Source organism: Hyperoodon ampullatus (genome assembly GCF_949752795.1).
Source record: "Hyperoodon ampullatus genome assembly, chromosome: 2".
Lineage (NCBI taxonomy): Eukaryota > Metazoa > Chordata > Mammalia > Artiodactyla > Ziphiidae > Hyperoodon > Hyperoodon ampullatus.
The window spans coordinates 42,040,752-42,065,113 of NC_136915.1; the positions used below are offsets into that span (position 1 = coordinate 42,040,752).

Consider the following 24,362-nt stretch of genomic DNA (forward strand, 5'->3'; position numbering starts at 1 on the left):
AGGACAGCCGAAACACAGTAAGTTAAACAAAATGAGAAGACAGAGAAATATGCAGCAGATGAAGGAGCAAGGTAAAAACCCACCAGACCAAACAAATGAAGAGGAAATAGGGAGTCTACCTGAAATAGAAGTCACAGTAATGATAGTAAAGATGATCCTAAATCTTGGAAGTAGAATGAAGAAAATACAAGAAACGTTTCACAAGGACTTAGAAGAACTAAAGAGCAAACAAAAAATGATGAACAACACAATAAATGAAATTAAGATTTTTCTAGAAGGAATCAATAGCAGAATAACTGAGGCAGAAGACTGGAAAAGTGAACTGGAAGACAAAATAGTGGAAATAACTACCACAGAGCAGAATAAAGAAAAAAAAAGAAAAGAATTGACGACATCTCAGAGGTCACGGGGACATTAAATGCACCAACATTCGAATTATAGGGGTCCCAAAGAAGAAGAGAAGAGAACAAGAAAGGGTCTGAGAAAATACTTGAAGAGATTATAGTTGAAAACTTCCCAAACATGGGAAAGGAAATAGTCATGCAAGTCAAGGAAGCCCAGAGAGTCCCATACAGAATAAATCCAAGGAGAAACATGCCGAGACACATATTAATCAAACTAGCAAAAATTAAATACAAAGAAAAACTATTAAAAGCAGCAAGGGAAAAGCAACAAAAAAACATACAAGGGAATCCCCATAAGGTTAACAGCTGATCTTTCAACAGAAACTCTGCAAGCCAGAAGGGAGTGGTAGGACATATTTAAAGTGATGAAAGGGAAAAACCTACAACCAAGATTACTCTACCCAGCAAGGATATCATTCAGATTTGATGAAGAAATTAAAACCTCTACAGACAAGCAAAAGTTAAGAGAATTCAGCACCACGAAACCAGCTTTACAACAAATGCTAAAGGAACTTCTCTAGGCAGGAAACACAAGAGAAGTGAAAGACCTACAAAAACAAACCCAAAACAATTAAGAAAATGTTAATAGGAACATACATATTGATAATTACTTTAAATGTAAATGGATTAAATGCCCCAAACAAAAGACATAGACTGGCTGAATGGAAACAAAAACAAGACCTGTATATATGCTGTCTAAAAGAGACCCACTTCAGACCTAGGGACACATACAGACTGAAAGTGAAAGGATGGAAAAAGATATTCCACGCAAATAGAAATCAAAAGAAAGCTGGAGTAGGAATTCTCATATCAGACAAAATAGACTTTAAAATAAAGACTACTACAAGAGACAAAGAAGGACACTACACAACAATAAAGGGATCAATCCAAGAAGAAGATATAATAATGGTAAATATTTATGCACCCAGAATAGGAGTACCTCAATACATAAGGCAAATGCTAACAGCCTTAAAAGGAGGAATAAACAGAAACAGTAGGGGATAGAGGTAAGGGACTTTAACACCTCAATTTCACCAATGGACATATCATCCAAAATGAAAATAAATAAGGAAACACAAGCTTTAAATGACACATTAAACATGATGGACTTAATTGATATTTATAGGACATTCCACCCAAAAACAACAGAATAAACATTCTTCTCAAGTGCTCATGGAACATTCTCCAAGATAGATCACATCTTGGGTCACAAATCAAGCTTCAGTAAAGTTAAGAAAATTGAAATCATATCAAGCATCTTTTCTGACTACAATGCTATGAGATTAGAAATCTATTACAGGGGGAAAAAAGTAAAAAATGCAAACACATGGAAGCTAAACAATACGTTACTAAATAACCAAGAGGTCACTGAAGAAATCAAAGGGGAAATCAGAAAGTACCTAGAAACAAATGACAATGAAAACACGACGACCCAAAATCTATGGGATGCAGCAAAAGCAGTTCTAAGGGGGAAGTTTATAGCAATACAAGCCTACCTCAAGAAACAAGAAAAATCTCAAATAAACAACCTAACCTTACATCTAAACCAATTAGAGAAAGAAGAAGAAGAACAACAACAAAAACAAAGTTAGCAAAAGGAAAGAAATTATAAAGATCAGATCAGAAATAAATGAAAAAGAAATGAAGGAACAATAACAAAGATCAATAAAACTAAGAGTTGGTTCTTTGAGAAGATAAACAAAATTGATAAACCATTAGCCAGACTCATCAAGAAGAAAAAGAAGATTCAAATCAACAGAATTAGAAATGAAAAAGGAGAAGCAACAAGTGACACTTCAGAAATACAAAGGATCAAGAGAGATTACAATAAGCAACTATATGCCAATAATATGGACAACCTCGAAGAAATGGACAGATTCTTAGAAAAGCACAACTCTCTGAGACTGAACCAGAAAGAAATAAAGAATATAAAGAGACCAATCACAAGCACTGAAATGGAAACTGTGATTAAAAATCTTCCAACAAACAAAAGCCCAGGACCAGATGGCTTCACAGGCAAATTCTATCAAATATTTAGAGAAGAGCCAACACCTATCCTTTTCAAATTCTTCCAAAATATAGCAGAGGGAGGAATACTCCCAAAATCATTCTATGAGGCCATCATCACCCTTATACCAAAACCAAACAAATGTGACAAAAAAAGAAAACTACTGGCTAATACCACTGATAAACATAGATGCAAAAATCGTCAACAAAATGCTAGCAAACAGAATCCAACAGCACATTAAAAGGATCATACACCATGATCAAGTGGGGTTTATCCCAGGAATGCAAGGATTCTTCAGTATATGCAAATCAATCAATGTGATCTACCATATTAACAAATTGATGGATAAAAACCACAAGATAGTCTCAGTAGATGTAGAAAAAGCTTTCAACAAAATTCAACACCCATTTATGATAAAAACTCTCCAGAAAGTAGGCATAGAGGAAACCTACCACAAAAAAAAAAAAAAAAAAAAAAAAAAAAAAGGCCATATATAACAAACCCATAGCCAACATCATTCTCAGTGGGGAAAAACTGAAAACATTTCCTCTAAGATCAGGAACAAGACAAGGTTGCCCACTCTCACCACTATTATTCAACATAATTTTGGAAGTTTTAGCCACTGCTAGGAATCAGAAAAGAAAAAGAAATAAAAGGAATCCAAATTGGGAAAGAAGTAAAACTGTCACTGTTTGAAGGTGACATGATACTAAACATAGAGAATCCTAAAGATGCTACCAGAAGACTACTAGAGCTAATCAATGAATTTGATATAGCAGCAGAATATAAAATCAATGCACAGAAATCTCTTGCATTCTTATACACTAATGAAGAAAAATCTAAAAGAGAAATTAAGGAAACACTCCCATTTACCACTGCAACAAAATGAATAAAATTCCTAGGAATAAACCTACTGAAGGAGACAAAAGACCTGTATGCAGAAATCTATAAGACACTGATGAAAGCAATTAAAGATGATACAAAGGATAGAGAGATATACCATGTTCTTGGATTGGAAGAATCAACATTGTAAAAATGACTATACTACCCAAAGCAATCTACAGATTCAATGCAATCCCTATCAGACTACCAATGGCATTTTTCACAGAACTAGAACAAAAAATTTCACAATTTGTATGGAAACACAAAAGACCCAGAATAGCCAAAGTAATCTTGAGAAGGAAAAACAGAGCTAGAGGAATCAGTCTCTCGGGCTTCAGACTACACTACAAAGCTACAGTAATCAAGACAGTATGGTACTTGCACAAAAACAGAAATATAGATCAATGGAACAGGATAGAAAATCCAGAGATAAATCCATGCACATATGGTCATCTTAGCTTTGATTAGGAGGCAAGAGTATACAATGAAGAAAAGACAGTCCCTTCAATAAGTGGTGCTGGGAAAACTGGACAACTACATGTAAAAGAGTGAAATTAGAACACTCCCTGACACCATACCAAAAAATAAACTCAAAATGGATTAAAGACCTAACTTTAAGGCCAGACACTGTAAAACTCTTAGAGGAAAATATAGGAAGAACACTCTAACATAAATCACAGCAAGATCCTTTTTGACTCACCTCTTAGAGAAATGGAAATAAAAACAAACAAACAAAAAAACAAATGCGACCTAATGAAACTTAAAAGCTTTTGCAAACAAAGGAAACCATAAACAAAACGAAAAGACAACCCTCAGAAAGGGAGAAAATATTTGTAAACAAAGAAACAAATGATTAATCTCTAAAATATACAAGCCGCACATGCAGCTCAATATCAAAAAAACAAAAAACCTAATCCAAAAATGAGCAGAAGACCTAAATAGACATTTCTTCAAAGAAGATATATAGATTGTCAACAAACACATGAAAGGATGCTCAGTATCACTGATCATTAGAGAAATGAAAATCAAAACTACAATGAGGTATCACCTCACACCAGTCAGAATGGCCATCATCAAAAAATCTACAAACAATAAATGCTGTAGAGGGTGAGGAGAAAAGGGAACAGTCTTTCACTGTTGGTGGGAATGTAAATTGATACAGCTACTATGTAGAACAGTATGGAGGTTCCTTAAAAAACTAAAAATAGAACGACCATATGACCCAGCAATCCCACTCCTGGGTATGTACCCTGAGAAAAGTATAATTCAAAAAGAGTCATGTACCACAATGTTCATTGCAGCACTATTTACAGTAGCCAGGACTTGGAAGCAACCTACGTGTCCATCGACAGATGAATGGATAAAGAGGATTTGGCACACATATACAATGCAATATTACTCAGCCATAAAAGGAAATGAAATTGAGTTATTTGTAGTGAGGTGGAAGGACCTAGAGTCTGTCATACAGAGTGAAGTAAGAAAGAGAAAATCAAATACCATATGCTAACACATATATATGGAATCTAAAAAAAAAAGAAAAAAATTTGTTCTGATGAACATAGGGGCAGGACAGGAATAAAGATGCAGACGTAGACAATGGACTTGAGGACATGGGGAGGGGAAAGTGTAAGCTGTGACGAAGTGAGAGAGTAGCATTGACATATAGACACTACCAAATGTAAAACAGATAGTTAGTGGGAAGCAGCTGCAAAGCACAGGGAGATAAGCTCGGTGCTTTGTGACCATCTAGAGGGTTGGGATAGGGAGGGTGGGAGGAAGACTCAGAGGGAGGGTATATGGGGATACATGTATACATATAGCTGATTCACTTTGTTATACAGCAGAAAGTAACACAACATTGTAAAGCAATTATACTCTAATAAAGATGTTTAAAAAAAAAGATATCACCTTACACCTGTCATCATGGTTATCATCAAAAAGAACACAAATAACAAACATCGGCAAGGCTGTGCAGAAAAGGCAACCCTTTTACACTGTCTCATTTCCTTTGATTCTTGCTACCATACAAAGATGTTGCATTCCTAGGACCTATGCCTAAGAATAAACTAAGAACATTTAGAACCAGCGTGAACCTGATGTGTGATGATCTAAATGGTACCATTGGGTCCTTGGTGCCTCACATGTTGCCTAACACAATGCCTAGTAATACATAGTCGGTGCTAAAGCACATAATTTTAAATGAATATGAGATAGAATAAATGACAAATGAACAAATCAACAAATGAAGTAGAAGTCCTTGAATTCCACCAAGTTCTTACTTTTCTTGATTTTCTAATCTCTCTAAATATTTCACCATGTGTAAAATATACTTTAGGTGCTGAACAAGTAATTTCTGAATGAAAAAATAAATAAATAATAATTTTTCCTTTTCGATGAAAGATGAGGTTCCAATGGGAACCTTTATGAAAGACAGAAGATCTCATTATTGACCTTCAGATCTTGTTTCTCAATGACATACCAGTAGAGTTTATCCAGGGAACATTTGGGAAGGGAAGGGAAGAGAAAAAGACAGGACACTAGGCTTTTCAGCCAAAAGAAGTGAGTGGGAGAAAAAGAAAAAAGGGGAAAATGACAGAGAGGAAAAGTCAGAGCCACTGTAGACAAATCTTACTGATTTTACCCTAAGTCCAGACAGCATATGTCAGGGCAGTTCTGATGTGTACTGGTGCCCTGTGACTTTGGTGATTTCCTGAAAACAGTAGTAACAAAATATCAATTTATGATTTTCAAAGGACTTTGACAATCATAATAGAATTCCGTTATAATGATTTCAGAAAAAAATAGGCAGGGAAGCACCATAATTCCTATGTTACTGACGAACATACTGAGGCTCAGGGGAAGAGTGAGAAATATATTACATATACAGCTAGTAAATGGCAGAGCTAGGATTTGAACCTAACTCTTGTTTGTCACATAGTCAGAGCACTTTCTACTACAGTGTACAGCCATGTCTATTTGAGAAGTGAGCAGAATATTCCTTTCTTTCTCCCTAATGTTTGTTTCCTATTATAAGCCTAGGCTCCTAGAAAGCAAAGAAATCTGCTGGTTTCACTGACAGAACAGCACTGTGATTTATCCTGCTGGAAGGCCTCAGGAACTAGGTCAGAGCTCTTCTTGGATTCTGGTGCATAGTGCCGGAAGGAAGGAATTTTTTTTCTGTAATTCTATAACAATAAAAGTATGAGTTTTTAATGTCTCAAAAGTTATGGTGCTGTGACACATAGTCTCAGAAGGCATGAATTTAAATCCTAGCTCAGCTATCCACACTTTCTTTATGATTTTCTTTAAACTCAGTAACCTCTGGAAGTAGCATATTTGAATGTAGCATGGTGTACATGTCCTTTCACAGTCTGCCTGCAGCTTATTTTTCCTGGATCATCTCCTATCACTCTCTCTCTTCGGCCCCAGGCATTGAAAAATCTAACCAAACCTGACCATTAGAGAATTTCTGAACTTGATTTGTATGCCTCCTTGTTTTTCATTCATTGCTATTCTCTCTGGCCCAAACGACCAACCTGTCATCTACCTGTCTCCTCCTTATTGCACCCTCCTCTATAGAAATTCCTATCCATCCTTCATGATCTTTGCCAAATATCAAGTACCCTATGAAGTCTTTCCCAACTAGAGCCTAGTACAGACAACCTAAAGCACTATCTCATTAATCACAGTACCATGGAATATAGGAATCAAAATATCCATTATTAGATGAGAAAATAGAAACTCAAAGATGTTAAGTGATATTCTTACTCTCACAAATCTAATAAGTAGTGAAGATGGGATTAAAATCAGGTATGTGCATCTGACAGATGGCACAAATAATAGGTGGAAGCTATAGGCAGGCAGGTTTCAGGTTAATATAAGAAAGAACTTACTAGCCATCAGATCAGTCCAACAATAAAATGAGCTGACTCTATAAAAAGTGAGTTCCCTATCACTAGATGTGTCCAAAAAGAGGCCGAATAACCACTGGGTCAGGTCATTTTAGAGAAAACTTGTACGCTGAATTCTCTTCTAGCTCTGAGATTCTATTTCAACATTCATGCAACAACAAAAAAGCAAAAAACAAATAAAACCTGTTCAGAAAAAAATTCTGGCTTTCCCAGGACTCATCTTTTTTTTTTTTTTTGATCAAGATCTGTGAGGCACCATTTTTTGACCAAAAATGGTAGATTCTTAGTTAGAAAGTCTCTTGGAATAAATTAGTCCAATCTTTTAACTCCTTCATTTCATAAATAGAGAAACTGAGGTCTTAGGAGAGGAAGCAAATTTCTCAAGTTCAAAGAGTGGATTACAGTAAAAACAGGAACTAGAATTAAGTTGTCCTGATGCTCAGGTTGGTGTACTGTACTGGGTTGCATCTCTTCACAAAGAATCGGCCACGTGTAGAAGACAGATTTGGTTACTACTTAAACCAGTAGCTTCAGAGCCAAACATCCTTTTCAACTTTTCTTAGAACTTGACCTTCCTAGAGAGCAAGGTTACACAGAAAAAGGCCAGTTCCAGAAGTTTGTCTTTTTCTTGGTATTTTCCACCAACCAACATACAAGTTTAAAGAACACATTCTAAGGAAATTGTATGAATTTGTGATTCCCTCTTGGAGAGATTTTAAGCTCATTAAACAATGATTCACATATATGTTATCTTCTCTTTGTTTTAGCATATTTAGAATTGTTGATGTTCTTCAATATATAATACTCTCCACTTTATATATAATTCAGATAGAATTTAATACAAACTTATGTAAGTTAAGCACTTGTCACTCTACTTGTCTATTGAAAAATACCTCAGGCAAGTAAGCTCAATGGGATGGGCTTCTTTAGGCAAGTTTGTAATGTACTGGCCAAAGGAACTACAAAAGCAGCAAGCCAACGCTTACCTCCCAATGACCTCCCAGTAATAATGATGAAATGCTGCCTCCACTGGGCCTAGCACCTAGTGAAAGAGCTGTCTGATCTCCTTCTGTTTGAGTCAAGGCAAACCTGATAGGAGAATTAGATGGGGTCTAGGAGCATATTGGAAATGGCAGCAAAGCATAACGGACAAAGTCAGTACCAGAAGGAGAAGATCAAGCATCAGATCTAAAAGGATAGTGCAAAGATGAAGGTAGGCACTGAAGCAAGAGGCCCGGAATTGATGCAAGGAAGAAATATGTTAGGAAAAGGAATTTGAGGCAGGCCAAGCTTCACATTTCAGAATGAGGGCAAAAAGCTATAAGTAAAGGGAAATGGATGCCTGCATACTGCATTCTAGGAAGGGGCATAGTGGTGAGTTTTGCACAGGTTAGGAGTTACCAAAGTTTCTTATGTGAGGCTCTGTAGATTTCCTCCTATCTTCCTGGACAAACTTTCTCAAACTTTGTTGGCTTCTTTTCCTATACCTAAACTTTAAAAGCTGGCATTCACTGTGGTTCTTTCCTAGGCCCTCTTTTCAAACAACATACCATTACCAGGCAATATCATTCATGGCTTAAACACGGATGGTTCCCAATTCTGTATCTCCAGCCTAGATCACTCTTTTAAATTCCTGTCCCAAAGGGTGAACTATTTACTAACCAGTTCTACTTGATGTCTTGAAGATATTTCAAATTCTACATGTTCAAACTGAAATTATAATCTTCTCTTCAATCTTATTTCTTCACTGTTCCCTATTCTCAGGACATGACACCACAACATACACAGTCAGTTGCCCAAGCCAAAAACTTGGTTCACATTTTCTACGACTTTTAATTCACTGTCTATGTCTAATCATAACCAAGTTCTGTTGATTCTACCTGCTAAATATCTCAAGCACTTCCACTTCCCTCCATACCATTGTCTTTATGCCAATCTTGTCCATTACCATCTCTCACCTGAAGAACTGTATTCATCTCTTACTTGGATTGCGCTGATTGGGTCTTTGTCCCCTAACATTCTTTCCTCACCCATCAGGTAAAATGATCTTTCTCAAGTGAAATTCTGAACAAGTTGCTCTTCTGTGAAAAATTTGTAATGATTTCTCAGGAAATCTTTTTTTAAAATTATTAACCCTCAGATAGCATTCAAACCTCTTAACATCACTTACAAGGCCTTTTGTGATATGGCTTCTGCATACCTCTTTACTCTTAGCACCATTCTCCACCCCACTTCTTACCTACGCCCCCCACCCACCCACAGATCACATTCCAACCATGTAGGACAGCAAGTCTAGGACCAACATGAGGCAAATGAGGTGCCAACGGTGCAAAATTTAATGAGGCATTCACTCTCAGGTGCCGACTACATGCATAACCCTGAATTAAGTGCCTCTTTAAGAGTGAGGTGCCCAAGGTATACAATTTAAGAAGGCACAGCTTTACAAAGGTAAAATTTTTCTGTTATCCCAATTTAAGAGATGAGGAAACTGAGACTCAGAGAGTTTAACTGAAAATAGTCCAAGTTCAGATAGCTAAGAAAGAAAGGACTTGAACTCCAAAAGCTTTTGCTTTTTATATTATATCATATTGTCTCCAACTTTTTTCTTTTTAAAGAAATAATAAATTAATAATAAAATATGAGCTAGGGGACCAAACTACAGTTACCCACACTTATCAGGAATGACTTATTAATACTAGATTAACTATGGTGGGATGAGAGGAATGTGTTTAATTCTTAAGCACAAAGGAATTTTTAGTTTACTCTCTTCCTGTTCAAATTATTCCATCTCTCTGTGGTAACACTGAGATTGTCAGAAGTTCCTTGCTTCCTTCCTAGGAAAATGTATTTGCACTCATTTAAAAATAAATTAGTGACTACGTAAGTCTTGTAGGTTAATACACATTGCATTAACATTAGCTTGCCAATTTTCTCAAAGGATTTGTCAATCATGCCTGTTATAAAATCGGAATACAGCAACGGGCTCTGTTTTCATTACACCATGAAATTTAGTACATCAAAATACATTACCTTTATTCAAATCTGAAGGAAAAATTTTAGGAAAACATTCCTTTCATTTGATTAGCAATTGGAGGCCCTGCTACTAGAGCTGCTCTAGGCTGCTGATTGTTTTAGAGGAAGTATATGGAGACTCCTTCCTTCTCACACTGCTCCAGTTAGTCAGACCCCAGAGTCCTGATTATTCACCTTGAAATCAGACAGCAAATCACATGCTCTTTCTCAAATATGTGCCCAACTTACTCTCAACTACATTTACAGAAATACAAAGAGAATCTTTACCTGTTTTTCAGAAGTAATCTAAGAAAGATGTCACCATAAACCTTGCTCTTTTAAAATAGTAATACTCAACAGATTAATGAATTCACCTCTTGTTAGAAGCAGTACCCACCCATACACCTGGTTTAAACATACCCAACCATCTGGCATCCTGCCACAAATAATCTGGAAATTCCAGGCATAGAGGAAAAACTCCATCCTTATTTATGACCCCTATCCATCAAACTCCTTTAACCAGCCACTTCATGCTCTTTATAAGATCCTGTGTTCCTTGGCTCTCCTTATCCAGTTTCCAATGTTTCCTGGCCACCCTCCTCAGACTGGTCACCTATTCAGCCCTCTCGCTCTGACTCATTGCTCCCAGCTACCTACTTTACTCTTAGCTTATGCATTCTCCTTTGATTTCAGCATCATCTTCACTTTTAGATGAAGAGTAATCTCACTGCCAGCCCCACATATGAAAAAATGCCAGAATAAATAAAAATTTCTTCATGTGCTATAAACTTGTTCTGGAAATCTGAGGAAAAAAAGTACATCTCTCCTACATACAACCAGAGGACAAACAGGCACTCTTAGCACTCCATGTATGTGTCCTAAGTCAAGAAACAGGAAAAAAATAGTATGGATAATTTTTTCTCTGTTGTAAGCGATAGTTACAAAATTCAAGCTATGATAAAAGAATAAAGAAACACATTCTTTGCCCCCAAACAGCTATAAATGTTAGGGAAAAAACGTAAGTCAAATGCGATCAAAGATACTCAACACAGTACCTGGTTAGATTTAGAAAATTAATTAAATGTTCAAGAGTAAACAGTAGGGGAGACAGAAAAGGGGCAGTGGAATTAAGATTTATGGAAGCAGTAGTAAGTGCCAGGCATTATGCTATGAGTTTTACTCAGATTCTTCCATTAAATTCTTATAATAGCCCTGAGAAGTCCAAAAAGTTTAAGCAACATCTAACATCTATATGTATTTACAGTGTACCTGATGTTGCACTAAATGTTTTACATGTGTCATTTTTATCCTCATGACAGCTATATGAGATAGGTGCCATTATTATCTTAGCTTTACAAGTGAAAAACTATGGTTTAGAAAAGTAACTGTCCTTCTGAGGTCAGGCAGCTAGTAATTCATACAGGTAGGATTTGAACCCTGGCACTCTGATTACTAAATTCATGATTCTGACCAGGTAATCAAAGGGTAGATTTCAACAATTAAAGACAAAGACATCAGGAATAATTGGAACCCAGGTTTCTAAGCCACAAAAATTAGACTCTTTTTTTTTATGACTAAAAGAATCTAAATTAAATGTCGCTAAACCTCAATGCTGATTAAGATCTTGTTTGAATTTTTAAATTTTTGTTACAAAACATTTAAGAATACTAAAAACCCAGATTTAACTTGTGTTAATATTTTGTCAGCTTCAGATCCTTAAAAACAAAGAAAATATTAAAGTTTTTCTTGGAATCATCTCTTCACTAGAAAACCATTCTCCTCCTTTTCTGTCTCCGAAATAACCACTATCTTGCAGTTGTTATATTTTCTTTATCTACACATTTTTGTACTTTTATCACATATAATTTTTTTTCATATTAATCTAGTATTCAGCAGACTCTATAATTAGTTCCAATAGTTAATCTGTAGATTTTCTATGGATTTTTCTCTTGAAATTGCTATGTAGATAATCATACCATCTGTAAATAAATAGTATTGTTCCTGTTTTTAAGATAATTATATTTCTTACTGCTGTTTCTTATATATACGGGTTAAAGCCTCAGATGTAATATTGAATAGACATGTGGGCAGCAAGCATCTTTTCTTGTTCTTTTTAAGGAAAATGTTTCTAAGGCTTTTACAACAATTTTGGGCTTTAATAAATAATCTCTATCTAGTTAAAGAAATTCCCTTCAATTCCCACTTTTCTAGGAGATTTAATCATAAATAGTTATTGAATTTTGTATTTTTTTCATCTATTGAGATGATCATATAGGTTTTGCTACTTTAAACTGTTCATGTGGTAAATTAAACTAACAGTAATTAAAATATCCTTGAATTTTTTTGATAAATCCCACCTTTTACAATTATTTTATCTACACACTCCTGTATTTCAGTATATGTGATGGATTTTATTTGTAAATATTTATTTTGGATTTTTGCATTAATACGTATAAGTGTTATGGACCTATAGATTTTCCTTCTAGTATCATCTTTGTCTGATTTTGTTATCAAAGTTTTATCAGCCCCTTAAATGAGTTAAGTTTGGTTTACTTTTGTTTTAACTTGCAGATGGACTTACTTCAAAGTCAGACAACATCATGGCTAGTAAGTCCAATGTATCATATCTTGGAAATTTTACCTCATTTCTTTAGTTTCCACCTGAAAAATCCCGGGGAATAACTCTAATTTTTTTTTGCTTGAATCAACCAAACGTGATTTAGGCAGCTCCTTTCCAAACCACATGGCTGGAGTGGGAAAAGGAGAATTTCTAAGAAGAAAGTAGGGATTCTAGGAAGACAGTGCTATAGCTATACACTACACATATCTTGCACGTTCATTCTAACATGTCATAACTAAAAAGAGCACATAATAAGCACAAATACTGATTAAAGGAAAAAGAAAAGGATTTGTAGCTAAGCTTAACTACCTACTACCTGTGTAATTATGGACCAACTATTTCACTTCTTTGAGATCCTCTTTCATCAGCTCTAAGGAAGGAAAAGAAAATATCTACCTCAGAGGCAGGTAGAGTTGAATGAGCTTGCCTGTGAGCTTCTTGAGTAGAGAGGCCATGTCTGTATCCCCAGCATTCCACACAAAGTAGCTCAGTGATAGTTGAATGAATGACTCCTGGGATGTAGAATTCATTTAAGGCACCCAACCCTGTGCCTAATTCAGTCCTACTTACATAATTCATGCCTAATTATTCTTTCCACACTCCCGAGGAGGCACAGTAATATTAGCTTTAACTGCTTTAAAAACCCCTCCTGCCTCAGATGTTTTGTAGACCTTCTGGGAAGATAAAGCCATCCTAGTTGTAACCAAACCTTTGAAAGTGTCTAGGTCTCCCTTCTAGCTCATCCATGCTAAATTACCAAAGAGTATAAAGGGAAAGTACAAGAAAAGGGAGTTCTAAGTTGACCATGTTCTCCCCCAACTCCTCAAGAAAAAAAATAAAAAGGCAGAAGATAGTAAGACACTAGAAAAGCTGCTCTGGCTTTGAAATGCCATATTTGACCTTAGTTCTGGGAACACAACAAGTTTCACTCATTTATCTATTCCAGAAGGAATTATCATGATCCAAAGTCAGGAGACTGTGAGTACATGCAAAGGGCTAGAGAGAAGCCAATGTTTAATGAAACACTGGTGAAATCTTCCCAGAAAAGGCTGGCTAAGTCAAGTTAAATCAAATCTCTAGTGAAAGCAAACTTGCTACAACAACATCAGCTGCCATTTATTGAGCATTTTCTAGGTAGCAGAGTCAGGATTAAAATACAGATCTGTCTAATGCCAAGGCTCATGCTCTTTCCAATATGCAGTGTTACTTTCTAATCAAAACAGCTCTGAAATTGACTAAAGGACTTTCCTGCAATTGCACCTGTGCTCATTTTACCACATGAAGGTTTAGTCACTACATTGATAGTATTGTCAGACTTCAAGACTCCACTGTGTGAGTGACTCTAAGTGAGTAGATTCTAGAAAATTCCCAAGGTAAGGAGAGCTGTTAAAATAGGCCTACAACTCTCAAGGGATTCAGCAGCTATCTATCTCTATTTCCAATTAGCTATGAATGAGCTATGGAAATACACAGCAGAACTCCAGTGCTACACAAGCTTAGAGGAGCAGACTAATACTTCTTGAGCACTTACAAGTATTGGGCTTTTGCTTGGGAAATTTTAGTTACACTAAAGAGAATCAATTAGGGATGTAATTCTGGGAATGAGGCAGAGACGGCAATCTCACTTTCGGAATATCAGCAGGAAGGACATCTCAAGAACAAAAGAAAGTTAAAAAGAACTAATCAGAGAGTAGGATGGAGTCAAGATGGCAGACGAGGAGGGTGTGGATTTCACGTATTTGCACAACTAGGGCACCTACCAGGCACCGGTGGGGTACCACGGACACCTAAGGGGATGGGAGGAACCCCCAGTAACTGGTTGTTTCAATTATATTTTTATTTTTCCTATTATATTTTTTTACCTTTCTAGTTTTATTTTGTTTTATATTATTTGATATTGCACTGCTCCTTATTTATTTTTATTTTTTTTTGCCACACCATGCAGCTTGCAGGATCTTGGTTCCCAGGCCGGAGGTTGGGCCCAAGCTCCTGCGATGGGAGCACTGAGTCCAAACCACTGGACTAACAGAGAACCTCAGACCCCAGGGAATATTAATTGGAGTGAGGTCTCCCAGAGGTCATCTCAGCACCAAGACCCAGCTCTATACAACTGCCTGCAAATTCCAGTGCTGGATGCTTCAGGCCAAACAACCACTAAGACAAGAATGCAACCCCACCCATCAAAAAAGAAAAAAAAAAAAACAATGAAATGACAAAAATTATGTTACAGATAAAGGACCAAGGTAAAAACCTACAAGACCAAATAAATGAAGATGAAATAGGCAAACTACCTGAAAAAGAATTCAGAGTAATGGTAGTAAAGATGATCCAAAATCTCAGAAACAGAATGGAGAAAATACAAGAAACATTTAATAAGGATCTACAAGAACTAAAGAGCAAAACAATGATGAACAACACAATAACTGAAATTAAAAATACTCTAGAAGGAAGCAATGGCAGAATAATTGAGGCAGAAGAAGGGATAAGTGAGCTGAAAGATAAAATGGTGGAAATAACTGCCAGGGAGCAGAATAAAGAAAAAAGAATGAAAAGAATTGAGGACAGTCTCAAAACCTCTGAGACAACATTAAATGCATTAACATTCAAATTAGAGGGGTCACAGAAAAGAAGAGAAAGAGAAAGTGACTGAGAAAATAGTGAAGAGATTATAGTTGAAAACTTCCCTAATGTGGGGAAGGAAATAGTCAATCAAGTCCAGGAAGAGCAGAGAGTCCCATACAGGATAAATCCAAAGAGAAACAGGCGAAGACACATACTAATCAAACTATCAAAAATTAAATACAAAGAAAAACTATTAAAAGCAACAAGGGAACAGCAACAAATAACATACAGGGGAATCCCCATAAGGTTAACAGCAGATGTTACAGCAAAAACTCTGCAAGCCAGAAGGGAGTGGTAGGACATATTTAAAGTGGTGAAAGGGAAAAACCTACAATGAAGATTACACTACCCAGCAAAGATCTCATTAAGATTCAATGGAGGGCTTCCCTGGTGGCGCAGTGGTTGAGAGTCCACCTGCCGATGCAGGGGACACGGGTTCATGCCCTGGTCTGGAAAGATCCTACATGCCATGGAGCGGCTGGGCCCATGAGCCATGGTCACTGAGCCTGCGTGTCTGGAGCCTGTGCTCTGCAATGGGAGAGGCCACAACAGTGAGAGGCCCGCGTACCAAAAAAAAAAAAAAAGATTCAATGGAGAAATTAAAACCTTTATAAACAAGCAAAAGTTAAGAGAATTCAGCACCATGAAACCGGCTTTACAACAAATGCTAAAGGAACTTCTCTAGGCAGGAAACACAACAGAGGGAAAAGACCTACAAAAACAAAACCAAAACAATTAATAAAATAGTAATAGAAACATACATATTGATAATTACTTTAAATGTAAATGGATTAACTGCTCCAACCAAAAGATATACACTGGCTGAATGGAAACAAAGACAAGACCTGTACATATGCTGTCTACAAGAGAACCACTTCAGACCTAGGAACACATACAGACTGAAAGAGAGGGGATGAAAAAAGATATTCCATGTTAATGGAAATCAAAATAAAGCTGGAGTAGCAATTCCCATATCAGACAAAATAGACTTTAAAATGGAGACTAGTACAAGAGACAAAGAAGGACACTACATAATGATCAAAGGATCAATCCAAGAAGAGGATATAACAATGGTAAATATTTATGCACCCAAAATAGGAGCACCTCAATACATAACGCAAATGCTAACAGCCCTAAAAGGGTAAATTGACAGTAACACAATAATAGTAGGGGACTTTAACATCCCACTTTCACCAATGGACAGATCATGGAAGATGAAAATAAATCAGGAAACACAAGCTTTAAATGACATATTAAGCAGGATGGACTTAATTGATATTTATAAGACATTCCATCCAACAGTATATACTTTCTTCTCAAGTGCTCATGGAACATTCTCCAGGGTAGATGATATCTTGGATCACAAATCAAGCCTCAGTAAATTTAAGAAAACTGAATTCATATCAAGTATCTTTTCTGACCACAAGGCTATGAGATGAGATATCAATTACAGGACAAAATATTAAAAATACAAACACATGGAGGCTAAATAATACCCTACTAAATAACCAAGAGATAACTGAAGAGATCAAAGAGGAAATCAAAACATCCCTAGAAACAAATGACGATGAAAACACGATGAGCCAAAGCCTATGGGATGCATCAAAAGTAGTTCTAAGAGGGAAGTTTATAGCAATACAATCCAACCTCAAGAAACAAGAAACATCTCAAGTAAACAACCTAACCTTACATCTAAAGCAATTAGAGAAAGAAGAACAAAAACCCCCAAAGTTAGCAGAAAGAAAGAATTCATAAAGATCAGATCAGAAATAAATGAAAAAGAAATGAAGGAAATGATAACAAAGATCAATAAAACTAAAACCTGGATCTTTGAGAAGATAAAGAAAATTGATAAACTATTAGCCAGACTCATCAAGAGAAAAAGGGAGAAGACTCAAATCAATAGAATTAGAAATGAAAAAGGAGAAGCAACAACTAACACTGCAGAAATACAAAGGATCATGAGAGATTACTACAAGTAACTGTATGCCAATAATATGGACAACCTGGAAGAAATGGACAAATTCTTAGAAAACCAAAACCTTCCAAGACTGAACCAGGAAGAAATAGAAAATAGAAACAGACAAATCACAAGCACTGATATTGAAACTGTGATTAGAAATCTTCCAACAAACAAAAGCCCAGGACCAGATGGCTTTACAGGCAAATTCTATCAAACATTTAGAGGAGAGGTAACACCTAACCTTCTCAAACTCTTCCAAAATAGAGCAGACAGAAGAACACTCCCCAAATCATTTTATGAGGCCACCATCACCCTGATACCAAAAGCAGACTAAGATGTCACAAAAAAGAAAACTACACTCCAATATCACTGATTAAAATAGATGTACAAATCCTCAACAAAATACTAGCAAACAGAATCCAACAGCACATTAAGAGGATCATACACCATGATCAAGTGGGGTTTATCCCAGGAATGCAAAGACTCTTTAATATCTGCAAATCAATCAATGTGATACACCACATTAACAAACTGAAGGATAAAAACCATATGATAATCTCAATAGATGTAGAAAACGCTTTCAACAAAATTCAACACCCATTTATGATAAAAACTCTCCAGAAAGTAGGCATAGAGGGAACCTACCTCAAAATAATAATGGCCATATATGATAAACCCACAGCCAACATCGTTCTCAATGGGGAAACACTGAAACCATTTCCCCTAAGATCAGGAACAAGACAAGGTTGCCCACTCTCACCAAGGTTATTCAACATAGTTTTGGAAGTTTTAGCCATAGCAATCAGAGAATAAGAAGAAATTAAAGGAATCCAAATGGAAAAGAGGAAGTAAAACTGTCACTGTTTGCAGATGACATGATACCATACATATAGAATCCTTAAGATGCTATGAGAAGACTACTAGAGTTAATCAATGAATTTGGTAGAGTAGCAGGATACAAAGTTAATGCACAGAAATCTCTTGCATTCCTATACAGTAATGATGAAAAATCTGAAAGATAAATTAAGGAAACACTTCCATTTACCATTGCAACAAAAAATATAAAATTCCTAGGAATAAACCTACCTAAGGAGTCAAAAGACTGGTATGCAAAAAACTATAAGACACTGATGAAAGAAATTAAAGATGATACAAACAGATGGAGAAATATATCATGTTCTTTGATTCGAAGAATCAACATTGTGAAAATGACTATACTACCCAAAGCAATCTACAAATTCAGTGCAATCCCTATAAAATTACCAATGGCATTTTTCTCAGAACTAGAACAAAAAATTTTACAATTTGTATGGAAACACAAAAGACCCCGAATAACCAAAGCAATCTTGAGGAAGAAAAATGGAGATGGAGGAATTAGGCTCCCTGACTTCAGACTATACTACAAAGCTACAGTAATCAAGACAGTGTAGTACTAGCACAAAAACAGAAATATAGATCAATGGAACAGGATAGAAAGTCTAGAGATGAACCCATGCACATATGGTCACCTTATCTTTGATAAAGGGGGCAAGAGTATACAATGGAGAAAAAGCAACCTCTTCAATAAGTGGTGCTGGAAAAACTGGACAGCTACATGTAAAAGAATGAAATTAGAACACTCCCTAACACCATACACAATCATAAACTCAAATGGATTAAAGACCTAAATGTAAGGCCAGACACTATAAAACTCTTAGAGGAAAACATAGGAAGAACACTCTTTGACATAAATCATAGCAAGATCCTTTTTCACCCACCTCCTAGAGAAATGGAAATAAAAGCAAAAATAAACAAATGGGACCTAATGAAACTTAAAAGCTTTTGCACAGCAAAGGAAACCATAAACAAGAGAAGAGACAACCCTCAGAATGGGAGAAAATATTTGCAAATGAAGCAATTGACAAAGGACTAATCTCTAAAATAGACAAGCTGCTCATTCAGATCAATATCAGAAAAATAAACAACCCAACCCCAAAATGGGCAGAAGACCTAAACAGACATTTCTCCAAAGAGGATATACAGATGGCCAACAAACACATGAAAGGATACTCAACATCACTGATCATTAGAGAACTGCAAATCAAAACTACAATGAGGTATCACCTCACACAGGTCAGAATGGCCATCATCAAAAAATCTACAAACAATAAATGCTGGAGACCTCATTCATTTCCACCGGTCTTTTGCGCGGCAGCCCCAGCTCTTGTCATCGCCATCCCTCCGCTGCCTCCCCCGCAAGACTTCTCTGTCACTGGAGCCACCTCCTGTTACTCATAGTGCTCGATTCTCTCTACTTCGCTTCCCACCAACCGCAACCATTGATACCATGTTGGGTTATTCGAGTGACTGAGACTGCACCTGGGATCGAGGCTTTCATGTCCCTAGATTTGGAGGAAGTAGGGCAGGGCCCTTATCTGGAAAGAAGTTTGGAAACCCTGGGGAGAAATTGGTTAAAAAGAAGTGGAATCTTGATGAGCTGCCCGAATTTGAGAAGAATTTTTATCAAGAACACCCTGATTTGGCTAGGTATACAGCACAAGAGGTAGAGACATACAGAAGAAGCAAGGAAATTACAGTTAGAGGTCACAACTGCCCAAAGCCAGTACTGAATTTTTATGAAGTGAACTTCCCTGCAAACGTCATGGACATGATTGCAAGGCAGAACTTTACTGAACCCACAGCTATTCAAGCTCAGGGATGGCCAGTTGCTCTAAATGGATTGGATATGGTTGGGGTAGCAGAAACTGGATCTGGGAAGATGTTGTCTTATTTGATGCCTGCCATTGTCCACATCAATCATCAGCCATTCCTCGAGAGACGTGATGGGCCTATTTCCTTGGTGCTGGCACCAACTCGGGAACTGGCCCAACAGGTAGAGCAAGTAGCTGCTGAATACTGTAGAGCATGTTGCTTGAAGTCCACTTGTATTTATGGTGGTGCTCTCAAGGGACCACAAGTACGTCATTTGGAGAGAGATGTGGAAATCTGTATTGCAACACCTGGAAGACTTACTGACTTTTTAGAGTGTGGGAAAACCAATCTAAGAAGAACCGCCTACCTTGTCCTTGATGAAGCAGATAGAATGCTTGATGTGGGATTTGAACCCCAAATAAGGAAGATTGTGGATTAGATAAGACCTGATAGGCAAACCCTAATGTGGAGTGCTACTTGGCCAAAAGAAGTAAGACAGCTTGCTGAAGATTTCCTGAAGGACTATATTCATATAAACATTGGTGCACTAGAACTGAGTGCAATTCACAACATTCTTCAGATTGTGGATGTGTGTCATGATGTAGAAAAGGCTGAAAAGCTTATTCATTTAATGGAAGAGATCATGAGTGAGAAGGTGATTAAAACCATTGTTTTTGTTGAAACCAAAAGAAGTTGTGATGAACTCACTAGAAAAATGAGGATAGATGGGTGGCCTGGCATGGGTGTCCATGGTGACAAAAGTCAACAGGAACATGGCTGGGTTCTAAATGAATTCAAACATGGAAAGGCTCCTAGTCTGATTGCTACAGATGTGGCCTCCAGAGGGCTAGATGTGGAAGATGTGAAATTTGTCATCAGTTATGACTACCCTAACTCCTCAGAGGATTACATTCATCGAATTGGAAGAACTGCTCGCAGTACCAAAACAGGCACAGCATACACTTTCTTTACACCTAATAACATAAAGCAAGTAAGTGACCTTATCTCTGTGCTTCGTGAAGCTAATCAAGCAATTAATCCCAAATTGCTTCAGTTGGTCGAAGACAGAGGTTCAGGTCATTCCAGGGGTAGAGGAGGCATGAAGGATGACCGTTGGGAAAGTTACTCTGTCAGCAAAAGGGGTGGATTTAATACATTTAGAGACAGGGAAAATTATGACTGAGATTACTCTAGTCTGCTTAAGAGAGATTCTGGGGCAAAAACTCAAAATGGTGTTTACAGTGCTGCAAATTACACCAATGGGAGCTCTGGAAGTAATTTTGTGTCTGCTGGTATACAGAGCAGCTTTAGGACTGGTAATCCAACAGGGACTTATCAGAATGGATATGATAGCACTCAGCAATATGGAAGTAATGTTCCAAATATGCACAATGGTATGAACCAACAGGCATATCCATATCTTGCTAATACAGCTGCGCCTATGATTGGTTATCCAATGCCAATAGGATATTCTCAATAAAAGTTTAGAAGTATATGTAAATGTCTGTTTTTCATAATTACTCTTTATATCGTGTGTTATCAGACAAGATAGTTATTTAAGAAACATGGGAAATGCAGAAATGACTGCAGTGCAGCAGTAATTATGGTGCACCTTTTCACTATTTAAGTTGGAAATTTCTCTACATTCCTGAAACAATTTTTAGGTTTCTTTGTACTAGCAGTGTTTTCACAAAAGTAAATGTATAGTGATTTGAAATACAATAAATGAAGGCAATGCATGACCTTCCAATAAAAAATATTTGAAGACTGGATAGTTAAATAAATAAATAAATAAATAAATAAATAAATAAATAAATGCTGGAGAGGGTGTGGAGAAAAGGGAACCCTCTTGCACTGTTGGTGGGAATGTAAATTGATACAGCCACTATGGAGAACAGTAAGGAGGTTCCTTAAAAAACTAAAAATAGGACTAACATGCCCAGTAATTGCACTACCAGGCATATACCCTGAGAAAACCATAATTCAAAAAGAGTTATGTACCACAATGTTCATTGCAGTACTATTTACAGTAGCCAGGACATGGAAGCAACCTACCTGTCCACTGACAGATGAATGGATAAAGAAGATGTGGCACATATCTACAATGGAATATTACTCAGCAATAAAAAGAAATAAAATTGAGTTATCTGTAGTGAGGTAAATGGACCTAGAGTGTGTCATACAGAGTGAAGTAAGTCAGAAAGAGAAAAACAAATACTGTATGTTAACACATATATATGGAATCTAAAAAAAAAAAAAAAAAGGTTCTGATGAACCTAGGGGCAGGACAGGAGTAAAGATGCAGACATAGAGAATGGACTTGAGGACATGGGGAGGGGGAAGGGTAAGTTGGGACGAAGTGAGAGAGTAGCATTGACATATATACACTCCCAAATGTAAAATAGGTAGTGGGAAGCAGCTGCATAGCACAGGGAGATCAGTTCGGTACTTTGTGACCACCTAGAGGGGTGGGATAGGGAGGGTGGGAGGGAGATGCAAGAGGGAGGGGATATGGGGATATATGTATTCATATAGCTGATTCACTTTGTTATACAGCAGAAACTAACACAACATTGTAAAGCAATTATACTCCAATAAAGATGTTAAGAAAAAACAAACTAATCAGAACCACGTTCACATAAAAGAAAAATTTATTTTTATTACCTAGAACTGAGGCCAAGAAGATTCGCAAGGAGGAGACAATCATAACTGAGCACATGAAGCTGGAGTGACTCTGTAGGTTAGGAAGGAGAGTGAGTCATGGAGAAGACATATATATCCAGTTTAGGGCTATAAAACCAGTTTGTACTTCCTGAACCTTGAGTTTAGCTAGCTTGATCTCTACTTGTCAGAATACTGATCTAGAGGTCCAGGGTAGAACACTTGTCTCTGCCTCGCTATATTTAGAGAACTGCCTAGTATGTTGGGGAGAACCTGTTACTGGGAAAAAATGAACCCATAAACCCTGTAATAGCCTCTTTTCTCTTCTCTGTTTCTACCAGCAAATGAACAGACTGCTTCTGCTCAATGAGTTTGGCAAGATATGAAGGTTATTTTATTTGAGCTGATATGAGTCATCATCACTCTGAAAAAAAAGGATGTTGATAATAATTTTTTTTTAAAGAGCAAAAGATGACACTAGCAAGAATGGTATATTTCTCTTGGGATCCTAAATCTCCTTTGGAAATTTAGCTTTTATGTAGCCAAAGTATTTTTGCAATCATTTCTTTCTATTCATTCATTTAACACATTTACTGAATGCCTACTGTGTGCTGTGGAGGTCCTAGGGTACAACATGAGGAAAAAGCGTGGTCCTTGACCTTGTAGAGCACATAGTTTAGTAGAGGGAGAGAGAGATAACCATATAATCACACTAATATAAATGAAAATACACTTTAAAACAGTGTAGGATGAGGGCTTCCCTGGTGGCTCAATGGTTAAGAATCCACCTGCCAAAGCAGGGGACACGGGTTCAAGCCCTAGTCTGGGAAGATTCCACATGCCGCAGAGAAATTAAGCCCGTGTGCCACAACAACTGAGCCTGTGCTCTGCCACAAGAGGGGCCACTGCAATGAGAAGCCCAAGCACTGCAAGGAAGAGTAGCCCCTGCTCGCCGCAACTAGAGAAAAGCCCACGCACAGCAACAAAGACCCAATGCAGCCAAAAATAAATAAATAAATTTATTTTAAAAAACTTTTTTTTTTTTTAATAAAAGAGTGCAGGATGATTTGAGAGCATATAACAGTGGGATAATTTATAATGTGGAGCCAGGTTTCTCTCAGAAAGTGCCATTCCACTGAGATCTGACAGTTGATTGGGAACAACAGATGAAAGGTATGTTTATAGGGGTGGTAAGAAAGCTTTTCAGGTAGAGGGAGCAGCATGCACAAAATCCCTGAGTAAAGAGGTAGCATGGGACATTAGAGGATCTAAGAGGGCCAGGATGACTGGGACACAGAAAAGGAGGAGACGGGTGTGAGAGGAAACTGCAATGTGGCAGGGGCCTCCTCTTAGAAAAGCCTGTAGACAGACTAGTATGTTTCCCAAATCTTAGTCATGGGTTCTAGCTTCGTGATTTTTTTCTTATTGAGGTATAATCAACATATAATATTATTAGCTTTAAGTGTACAATATAATGATATATCAAAAACTCATACAATTCAATAGCAAAAAAAAGAAAAAAAGCCCAAACAATCTGATTAAAAAGCGAGCAGATCTTCAAGATTTTTGACGTATTTCTGTATCATTT

General features: G+C 37.0%; 1 protein-coding gene and 1 pseudogene across 2 annotated transcripts in view; one reads left to right on the plus strand and one right to left on the minus strand.

Annotated features, from left to right (window-relative positions):
* AGBL4 (AGBL carboxypeptidase 4) overlaps positions 1–24,362 on the minus strand; it is a gene marked incomplete at both ends in the record, with an annotated part of 1,416,455 nt that overhangs the window by 934,134 nt on the left and 457,959 nt on the right.
* LOC307047882 (putative ATP-dependent RNA helicase DDX5) lies at positions 19,749–21,593 on the plus strand (annotated as a pseudogene). Its single transcript has one exon. The product of its transcript is annotated as a putative ATP-dependent RNA helicase DDX5 (transcript).